A 12,211-nucleotide genomic window follows, 5' to 3' on the forward strand; every position below is an offset into this window, starting at 1 on the left:
TGACCCCACGAATCCTGCAGGCTTGTCCATAAATCCGTAAAAGAACGAGGGATACAGACCTCTTCTGCACAGCACGTTCCAAGGCATCCAAGATATGCTCAAACTGAAGTGTTTCAACTCAGAAGAGAGTTCCTGAAGCAACTCAAATTCTGGACGTGGGGGGGTGGAACTGCCCAAGTCCGTCGGAATGCACAATGGAAATGAATTGATGCAGGTGATCAGACAGTATACTTACATATGTGTCACCTATCAGAGTCGTATCTAGAATCATCAGGGGTCCCATATCACTCCAACTGCGCACGCCCCTCACCATTACAGAGTCTCCATCAGCTTGAACAGTCCCCTGCTGACATGCAGGGTCCAGAGATTCATCAGATTGTCTCCATACCCGTACACGTCCATCCGTTCGATACAATTTGAAAAGAGGCTCGTCCGACCGGGCAACATGTTTCCAGTCATCAACAGTCCAATGTCATTGTTCACGCGCCAGGCGAGGCGTAAAGCTTTGTGTCGTGCAGTCATCTAGGGTACACGAGTGAGCCTTCGGCTCCGAAACATAGATGATGTTTCGTTGAATGGTTGGTGCACTGACACTTGTTGATGGCCCAACATTGAAATCTGCAGCAATTTGCGGAAGAGTTAAAGTTCTGTCACGTTTAACGATTCTCTTTAGTCGTCGTTGATCCCATTCTTGCAGGATCTTTTCCCGGCCGCACTGATGTCGGAAATTTGATGTTTTACCGGATTCCTGATATTCACGGTACACTCGTGAAATGTTCGTACGGGAAAATCCTCACTTCATTGCTACCTCGGTGATGTTGCGTCCCATCGCTCGTGCGTCGACTATAACACCACGTTAGAACTCACTTAAATCTTGATAACCTGCCATTGAAGCAGCAGTAACCGATGTAACAACTGTGCTGGACCCTTGTTGTCTTATATAGGTGTTGCCGACGGCAGGGCTGTATTCTGCCTGTTTACGTATCTCTGTATTTGAAAAAGCATACATATACCAGTTTCTTTGGCACTTCAGTGTATAAATAAATATGTTTTCCTAGAATGCTGGTGGAAGAACCAAAATAGGAATAAAATTTATGTACGGTAAATTAAGAATGATGAAAAAAGCATTATTAAATGTGAGATTTAATGAAAATGTTTAGAGAATACTGAAATTCTATTTTATCCCTTATGTGCTGAAGTGAAACACCGTCATTTGTTTACATGACACAGGAAAGAATAAGGACGTCTATATTTTCTTAGATAAGAAAGTTTTATTGTTTCATACTTATTTTCTCTGTTCCGATTTCATTGAACCTTCTGCTGTACAACACGAATTGTCTGCTCTTTGTTCCATGAAATGAATTCGTCACAACCTAGCCTCCAAACGGCTTTTCAGTTAGCATTGTTGTGTAACCACAATTCAGTCAGCTTTACCAGGCTAGCAGGGTGCTTTTATTCAGTAATTATGGCGTTTCAACTTACGACACTCATTAGAGAGCACCGACAAGCAAGTTTCTCGTTTTGATACACTAAATTCGAAAGTTAGGCACCAAGAACAATAATTTCGACAGAACGTGACTCCTCAAAGGAAAACAGGCGCCAGCAGCGAATATAGCGAATATTTCTCTCTCTCTCTCTCTCACGCTGCGTACTCTTATTTCTGTTTCTTTGTCTCCCAGCTTCTAGCGGGTATCAAAGCAAGGATTTCGCGTCCTCTGTATAATGATAAATAAACAGAGTTTTCAAAGAAGCGCCATGAATTAAAAGCAGAGAGGTAGAAAACAGGTCTACACACTTGAAACAGTCTGCTCCGAGCCTGTGAGAACTTTACTGCACTAACGAAACCTTATCGTGGCTAATGTTTAAACACTAAAGCGAGACTTAAATACAATTTTTTCAGAAGAGAAATTCAGACTTTGATATGACATAATAGAAGAATTTTTTGCATTACCGAGTAAGCATATTAGAACTAAAACTGTAGTTACGAATTTTGTCAATTTATAGTAAGATATTTTCTTCACATTTATCAATTACATATGTACTGCTGTGTCGTGCGAATGTTAAAAGAATGAACAAAATGGAGAGACTATTTTCACATGAATAGGGACAGCCAATTTTAAAGCCATGTAGAAAAATTTAGAATAGTAAAGAAATTTAACAACAGTAAAGACGCGAATGTAGGACTAACTATTAATGTGAATGAGAAGTGGAGATGTTTTTATCTCGTGGAAGTGAGTTTGAGCAGCGAGGCTTTGCAAATCTTCAGGCTTTCGCTCGTATCCTCAACCATTATGTTGTGGCAAATTTTCACGATCAACACAGAACCCTGACGGCGCGCAAATGTAGAAAAATCGGTGAACGTTGCATTTTTAGAACGGCTAAATTTAATTAGGTTTAGAGATTTTAAATGAAGAAGACAATAACCGTAGGATGTAATATGTGAACGATACCGGAAAATTTTCAAGAGGATGCGAATTTCGTGGTTTGGTACGATGAGACAAATTGAACAGCGTTTCCGACACGAACTAGCCAGAACACTGCCTCAAACCATGTAGCGAGAGGAAACCAAGATCGAAGGAATATCGATGGCAGGAAACGCAGTAGGAAGCAAACCTTGCCAGTCCAACTAACGAGGTCAAATGGTACCGATGAGCAAACCTAAATTTATCTCATACATCAACACACAAAGGTCCAAGTCAAAGACCAGCTCCAGAAAGCGAGATAACTCTCGTATTTGCGAATCTGCGAACGGTGGCTTCACTAGCGAGCTTAAAGCTGTCGATCCACACGACGGGTAGTGTATTTATTCGTTGTGCCGAGCCAACGGCCATCTTAACGTCACGTTATTGCGATAACCGCTGCAGTCGCAGCAGCCAAAAGCGGAACTTTCTGCGACGGAAACAACATCGCCCCCACTCTGAGTCTGCCTCCATATCTCTAGATTGGCGGAACATTAAAAACAGAACGGAACATCGGAATAATAGAACCATGGTGCCTACACATTTCACGTATGGAGGCAAAGGAAGTCGATTTTCTATCATGGATTATCGACTTGGTATATAACTGAAACTTTATTACACTTCTCAACAGATGGTAAGGAACAAGTGAAACTTGCTAAGGAATAACAGCCATTTGCTTCGGAACAACCGACAAATGCTGCCGAACAGACGACCAATGATAGTAAAAGGAAATATGAGAGGGCGGAATTGCAACCAAGTCTGTGCACGAACACTCTGTACTCTTGTGGTAGTTTATGCAGTACGGTGTTTGACGAGGGTTGTAGTGGAACCGATTAGTGCGCGTTTTCGTGTGGTACGGCAGCATGTCTGCAAGACATCATTTGAGCGCGTACGATCGTGGACGAGCAGTTGGACACCTCGAAGCTGGTCAAAGTGTCGGTATTGTGGCTGCAGTAATGAGTGTGTCCTGAAGTGTCATCTCGCGATTAAAAAAAGCCGCTCAGGGTGAAAATGCTATGCGAAAGCATGTAGGTGGTTGCAGATGGACCACCACACCAGAAAAGGATCGATACTTAGCCATATTGGCGAAAAGGAACAAACATATAACTCCTAGGCAGATCGCTGCAGACGTTGAAGTCACTACCAGTATGCGCGCCTCCGCCAGAACCATTTCGTGGCGATTAAATCAGACTGGTTTGTATGCTCGGAAGCCTGTTAAGTGCATCCCACTTACGCCTATCGTCGAGAAAGATTTCGTTGAAGTAGGTAGCATGTTGGTTTCGGTTCTCCGACTAATGCCGTTACACGGTGTCAGGTGACTCTGACCGTGAGTTCGTGTTGAGAGAGAGTTGAACACATTATATACCACACAAAATGGTCACGGACGTCTTCGTTAGGGCTTAGGCGTTATGGCGTGGACAGGCGGACAAGCACTATGCTCAATGGCCGAACACCGCTGCATATCTTTGCACGAAGTACTGTACCGTTACAGCACAGCGGTATTGCAGCGAGATTATTCTGGACCGTATCTCTCTGTTTAGCTGTGCGGTAGATTCCGACTTTCTGGTTATGGATGGCATTGCGCGTACACACAACACCGCTGAGGTGTTGAACACAATGGGAAGTGAAGAAATTAAACTCATGGAATTGGCTGCGCACTCCCCGGACTAAACCCCTTAAAGCATGCCTGGGATGCTCTCTGCAGGCGTGTTTTTCAAGAACACCTCCTTTCCAAATCGTGCAAAGACTGAAAGGAAGCTTGAGGTAGGAGTTTGACAATATCCGCCAATGACCCATCCAAGTTTGGCAGCTAGCGTGAAAAACAGGTACAAAATGTGCGTTAGTGCCCAAGAAGGGCAAATTCCCTTTGAAAGTACGGTGTCGACTTTTTTAGACAGTCTGATCTGTGTCGAACATGAGTGTGGTGATAGTGTACAATTTTTCGTTATAAATATACCACACACACACACACACACACACACACATATATATATATATATATATATATATATATATATATATATATATATATATATATAGGGTGTTTCAAAAATGACCGGTATATTTGAAACGGCAATAAGAACTAAACGAGCAGCGATAGAAATACACCGTTTGTTGCAATATGCTTGGGACAACAGTACATTTTCAGGCAGACAAACTTTCGAAATTACAGTAGTTACAATTTTCAACAACAGATGGCGCTGCAGGTGATGTGAAAGATATAGAAGACAATGCAGTCTGTGGTTGCGCCATTCTGTACGTCGTCTTTCTGCTGTAAGCGTGTGCTGTTCACAACGTGCAAGTGTGCTGTAGACAACATGGTTTATTCCTTAGAACAGAGGATTTTTCTGGTGTTGGAATTCCACCGCCTAGAACACAGTGTTGTTGCAACAAGACGAAGTTTTCAACGGAGGTTTAATGTAACCAAAGGACCGAAAAGCGATACAATAAAGGATCTGTTTGAAAAATTTCAATGGACTGGGAACGTGACGGATGAACGTGCTGGAAAGGTAGGGCGACCGCATACGCAACCACAGAGGGCAACGCGCAGCTAGTGCAGCAGGTGATCCAACAGCGGCCTCGGGTTTCCGTTCGCCGTGTTGCAGCTGCGGTCCAAATGACGCCAACGTCCACGTATCGTCTCATGCGCCAGATTTTACACCTCTATCCATACAAAACTCAAACGCGGCAACCCCTCAGCGCCGCTACCATTGCTGCACGAGAGACATTCGCTAACGATATAGTGCACAGGATTGATGACGGCGATATGCATGTGGGCAGCATTTGGTTTACTGACGAAGCTTATTTTTACCTGGACGGCTTCGTCAATAAACAGAACTGGCGCATATGGGGAACCGAAAAGCCCCATGTTGCAGTCCGATCGTCCCTGCATCCTCAAAAAGTACTGGTCTGGGTCGCCATTTCTTCCAAAGGAATCATTGGCCCATTTTTCAGATCCGAAACGATTACTGCATCACGCTATCTGGACATTCTTCGTGAATTTGTGGCGGTACAAACTGCCTTAGACGACACTGCGGACACCTCGTGGTTTATGCAAGATGGTGCCCGGCCACATCGCACGGCCGAAGTCTTTAATTTCCTGAATGAATATTTCGATGATCGTGTGATTGCTTTGGGCTATCCGAAACATACAGGCGGCGGCGTGGATTGGCCTCCCTATTCGCCAGACATGAACCCCTGTGACTTCTTTCTGTGGGGACACTTGAAAGACCAGGTGTACCGCCAGAATCCAGATATATATATATATATATATATATATATATATATATATATATATATATATATATATATATATACGACTTACTCGCCATTCCTACACTGTACAAGACAGAGACTTTTTATTTCCAAAAGGCTGTTTCACTTTTTTTACGATATTCGTCAACATTCGATAGAGTGGTGAGATTCACTAACATTCCTCCACGGTCTCTGCATTTAATTGCTCTATATTTCAGCTCGTGGGGCAGCCAAAATTATATTCTGTGCCGTAGAAAATCAGCTGTCAAAGTCAGATTAATATTCGTCTTGTTATTTTTGTTTTATTTCCTTACAGTCAGCATTCTCATATCTACACGATTTCTTCTTTTTCCTTGAACCTTGCGTAAATTGTTTCGAGAGACTACCTGTTTACAGTGAAGCTGTTTATGCAGGAACGTGAATGCTCAGATATTTTCTCTTTCGAAATCAGTTTTTTGGGTGTTGGATAATACGTAAGTGCAAAAATATTTTGCAATACCTGGGCACAAAAAATATGTGTCTGGAACATAGCATGGTAGTGAATGAATTATGGCCTGTAGGAGAGGCGGAAAAGAAGGGAATTAAAGCATGTGAGATGTGGGTTTATAGAATCATCCTGAAAATTAAGTGAACTGATAGGAAATGAGGATATTCACGGCTCAATCTACGAGGAAGGAATAGATCAAAAAAAGCGATAAGAAGGTGGTGCATAATGATAGGACCTGTGGTAAGAATAGCACAATAACTTCCTTGGTTTACAGTCAGCCGCATAGAATATACGCCGTAGGGGAAAACAGAGGGGAATGTATCGAACAAATAACTGAGGACGTTGAGTGTAAGTGCAACTATGAAATGAGGAGGATGGTACAGGAGGGTAATTCTTCTTCTAGTTATAAGAACGATAAAAAAACGTTAATACAAACCGTGTAAGGATGATGCTTAAGTCACAATTTGTTAAGTATGACAAAGACATTTCTACACGAAAGTCATTTGTAATGTAATGTAAATAGCGTTGTAACACAAGTGTTACGAAACTGTTCTAACATATTTGTCTCCTAGGAGAAATCATAATAATCAGTAGTATCTGAGCATTTCGCCTCTGTCGGCCAGTACAGCTCTGACGATTATCACAATTACATATGCATTACAGATGTCACGTCAAGTGGTTGCATGTATTGTAAATTTTTATCAGCATCAGCATGCAATAAATGTGACTTATACGGACACAACATTCATCAACTATTTTCTTTCTGATCAGCTTCATACGTGCAATAAGTAACAGAGCTACATTTTAAATCTCTGCCATTCGGGGTGGCCGAGCGGTTCTAGGCGCTTCAGTCCAGAACCGCGCGACCGCAACGGTTGCAGGTTCGAATCCTGCCTCGCGTATGGATGTGTGTGATGTCCTTAGATTAGTTAGGTTGAAGTAGTTCTAAGTTCTAGGGGACTGATGACTTCAGATGTTAAGACCCGTAGTGCTCAGAGCCATTTGAACCATTTTTAAATCTCTTGCCGATCTCTGTGGCCACTGTATAATCTGACTTTAAATTGTTGTATTGAAAGAGGCAAGGTAACCAGTTTCTGAGAAAGAATAGCGATGTAATTTCGTCCTTCCATTTAATGGCGAGTCCGTGTTCATTTTGTACATACTGCTCATATAGTAGTTGTCCAGTACAATTATGTTCCTACTGTACTGCAAACCAGCAAACAGTTTCTCAACACAATAATTTAATTCCATTGGAAACTTCGAATTGTGTGTAACACTTTTTATACGACACGGAAACGAAAAAACACAAAATTTGTTGGGTATTTCAGATACAATTACATCACGAGTGCCAAGGAGCGAATAAAAATGGCTCAAATGGCTCTGAGCACTATGGGACTTAACATCCATGGTCATCAGTCCCCTAGAACTTAGAACTACTTAAACCTAACTAACCTAAGGACATCACACAACACCCAGTCATCACGATGGAGCGAATAAGGACATTCATTTCTCTGTGACCTGGAAAAGTCGGTTTCTGATGACAACTTCGTACATTCCGAGCGTCGGAGAGTAAAAAAAGATATCCACTTCTGCGAGAGCCGGAATGGTCAGCTTTTTATGTCAGCACTAAGAAACGATGTCATCTTAACTGTAGCTCTCAGGTATGCAAGGTTTCCTTAACCTGACACCCAAGTTAACAGTTAACTATAGACCTCACTAGGTCGTGGTTGGTCCATCGGACCTCTAATTCGTAAGGTAGTACTGAAAAGCGACATTAATCTTGAAAAGTGGTTAAAATTTCAGAGCGAAAGGTCCACATATATTAGTAAGTATACTGCGTCAGAATTGTTGACTTGTTTGGGAGAGTCTTTAGACTTTCAAGATGAAACACTTCTCCATGACAAATATTTTTCATGAATGTCAGACGAATCTACAAATGTTTTCAACAAAAGTGAACTGTCTTTAGTAGTTCGATATGTTGCACCGTCTCCATCGTTTGAAGTGAAGGAAAGGTTTTTATGTCTCGTTGAATTGAGAAGCACTTAAGCTGAATCCATATTTACAGCAATTGATACTGAACTGAAAAAAAGAAAGCTTTCTTACAACAGATTACTATCTTGTTCTTTCGACGGTGCTGCTAATTTTAGTGGTTCTATGTCAGGAGTCCGCGCTCGGTTGTCAGAGAGGAATGGCCATAAGCTGCCATACATTCACTGTAGAGCACATGTTTTGTCAATTGCTGCCACCAACTCTAGGAGTAAACATCTCATTATAAAACGCACCTTACATGTTGTTAAAGACATTTACAAATTTTTTCATGGTTCTTCCAAACGAGAAAATGTTTTGCATGTAATTCGGTGTGCTTTAGAGTAACCTGTTTTAAAAATAGCCGAAGCTGTTGACATTCGATGGTTAAGTACCTATCGCACAATTCAAGCTATTTTCCTAACCTACAAGTCCATTATAATGGCATGTGAACATATACATAAGGACGGCGTGGATTTAACAAGTTTAGCTGGAGGAATCTTGTTAGAAATGATGAATTCCAGTTTCGTTGTAGGTTTAGTGATTTTAGACGATACGTTAAATGCAGTCTCAAACTTATGTAATTTTTTGCAGAGACAATCACTTAAAATTTCGCAAATCCCTCTTCTTGTTTCTGGAACTCTGGAACATTTAAGACACATCGACTGCCTTTGTGACTGCGATGGACATAGTGCAGAAAATGAAACTCTTAATTAAAATAAAAAACTGCAGGAGGACGCAACAGAAGTTAAAGGTGTGCTATTTAGGAACGTAGAGCAGCAGATTCGAGCTATGAAAACCTACATATTATTTAATTACATATTAGGTATTCATGAAAAGTTTTAAATATTAATAGCGCTGCTACGTCTCTAGAATGCTATCACTTAAATTTTAAGCCTATAAATTTGTCCTCCCCCCTCCCCCCCCCCCGTCAAACTATATATCCCCCCCCCCGGGGGGAAAGTAGCTGTATTCATCACTGTCTAGCAGCGCCAGAAATATTGTCAACTATTTGTAGATAAGCTGTATGAATTCATTTAGTGTTCGGGACGTGTTATCCCAGAATTGAAGTCCCCAAAGTCCCTATCCCTGGTTCTGACAACGGCTTTCGGGAGATTTTCCTTGGCTGCAAGGCAAATGTCAGTCCTGGAAACCACCTCCCAAATGTTCCTAATATGGACCTGCTTTATTCCATAACCACTTCGCCTGGAATTTGGCTGGAAACTCCCTGGATGTACGTGGGTCATTACTCGAACATCCCGTTCTGTCTAGAGCATTAATAGTATAAAAAACCTGTGCCAACCTTATCTGTAAAACGAGACTTTTTTCTCAAAATTGATTCAACTATGAGTACAATGACTTATCATGAAAGTCCTGTGTTGATTCTTGCATCCGTATTTGATTAACCAACTGACTGGGTTTCTTTCCCCGGTGGGTGGGTGGAATTTTAATGTTTCTGTTCTTTGGGAATGTAGTTTCTCCTGTCGACTTTGAGCGGGAATTCTCTGTGTTTATTGTCACCCAGCCATGAAGATAAAGAACTGTTAAGTTGCGTGTATTTTAGTAGGAGGACCCACATCATGGTATTCTACTGCTTACCATTCACGCTGATTACAAATTGAAGTGAGTCGTGTCTTTTCTTTGTTGTTGCAATAGGAATCTTTTCTCATCGGGCTCACTAATAACATGCAGGTCATCCAGAAATAGAAAATATATTTATTTATTCCACCCCTTAGATGAACACTTCTGAGAGTTTTTAGGATATACTTCGGCTCTGGATCGTAAACATAATCTTATTTCTTCGCACTCGAGCACAACAGTGTTCGAACTCGAAATAATTGGATTGAGGATTTTCGTTTCAACTTCACTTTGCATAATATCTTTCTAACGACGTTAAGTAGTATCGATTTGCTTGTAATTTACGTCCGCCGTCCCAGTTCTCGGCTTCTCGCCATCAGATTTTTATTTGTTTCATTGTACTCGCAGAATGTTTCACTTCCACGGAAATTTAGATATGTGTATTCAGAAGCAGTTGGAATGTGTAATAGTTCCCCTGATATTGAATAGAATCAAATATATATGTGCCGTATTTCATAAGTATTCGAATGTGATTTGTATGTTAAGCCGTGCGATCCTAACAATTTAAACATCTGAAGTATTCACAAAAGTTTAAGCCTACTTATTTATCATTTTATCAATATTTCCATAATTGTAGTTGACATATTTGTCTGTAGTATGAATTAGTCAGGGTTGTTTGGAAAGAATGATGTCGAATATGTACTTCTTACGTCATAGCAAGATTTGTTTGTCACGGTTTATAATCAAATAAGAAACAGAAAATAGCAGGGAAAAAAATCATTAATATACTACATCAGTTCAAGATATTCACCCACATGGGAAGACAAAAGGAAGAACAAAATAAAATCATGCGAATTGATAAAATCGATCCCATATGCCACTGGAATGTACGTGGGCTCACTACCGTACATCTACACTACGAAAGCTCCCTGACTACTCACGGGGTGTGGCTGAGGGTACCTCAGGTACCTCCACTTCTCTCCCCTCCCCTCCCCTTTCCTTGTTACATTCGTGAACAGTTCGTGGGAAGAAGTCGCGATGCCACGATTGGCGTGTAACAAGATTGTTAAATGATTTGCCCGCCGAAATCCGACAGCCTTCCCTAAATTTCTGAAGTCTTAGCACTCAGGAAGCAAGGAAGAGGGAAGCTTAGGGTTTAACGTCCCATCGACATCGAGGTCATTAGAGACGCTCTCATGAAAGCTCTTACAACATGGAGCTTATGGCCCAGAGGTTGACTTGACATATCGCGTGTTGACTTATCCGCGCAGTCCAAGTAGTGAGAGCATCTGCTCGCCTTGGGTGCTATTTAAAATCCTGCTTCCACCTAAAACAGTTGACAGACCATAGTGCTACCGCTTTTCATGGTCAATTTAAGCATGTCTTTTGCACTACTTCTTGAAGACCCACTTTCGAAAATTTAAGTTGCCAATCAGTGGCATCTTCTAATGAGCTCCTTCACGTTGCGGGTCAGGGTGTTAAAGTTGTTTGAAAGACCTGATTGTGACGGAAATCGCTACCTTGGCAATAATTAGTAACTTTTTCTGCAACGTGACATTGACTTACAAAAATAAGAGCAATACACCCCTGCACCTACGTATCATTATTATCATCATATTACGGCAGGCTTCACATCACACACAAAACTGCAATGCAGATTTGGATACTCATTAATTACTGAAGTTTACTGATTAATTTTCATCCTGAGATACTTGATGTTCTTTAATGTAACTGCAAAGTTTTAGCACAATCCCTTGATATAGCATCATCAAGTGACTTCGTTGTCAGTGCAGAAGGCCACATACACTGAGGTGACAAAAGTCATCGGATAGCGAGCGCTATGCGCATATAAAAACGCCGGTAGTATCGCGTACACAAGGCATAAAAAGGCAGTGGCGGTGCATTGGTGGAGCTGTCATTTGAACTTAGGTGATTTATTAGGAAAGGTCCCCGAACGGAATTAGCAGACTTCGAACGCGGAATGGTAGTTGGAGCTAGACGCATGCGCTATGCCATTCCGGAAATCATTAGAGAAATCTATATTCTGAGATCCAGAGAGTCAAGAGCATGCGCAGAATACCACACTTCCAGCTTCACCGCTCACCACGAACAACGTAGCTTTCACTTAACAACCGACAGCAGTGGCGTTTGCGCAGAGTTGTCAGTGCCAACAGACAAGTAACGTTGCATGAGTAACCGCAGAAATCACTATCGGACGTACCGTGAATTTATCCGTTAGGACAGTGCAGCGAAATTTGGCGTTAATGGGCTATGGCAGCAGACAACCGACAAGAGTGCTTTTGCTAAGAGAACGGCATCACCTCTCCTGGGCTCGTCACCGTATCCGTTGGACCATAGATGGCTGGAAAACCGTGGCCTGGTCAAATGAGGCACGATTTCAGTTGGT

Source organism: Schistocerca piceifrons, chromosome 1, assembly GCF_021461385.2.
Source record: "Schistocerca piceifrons isolate TAMUIC-IGC-003096 chromosome 1, iqSchPice1.1, whole genome shotgun sequence".
Taxonomy (NCBI): Eukaryota; Metazoa; Arthropoda; class Insecta; order Orthoptera; family Acrididae; genus Schistocerca; species Schistocerca piceifrons.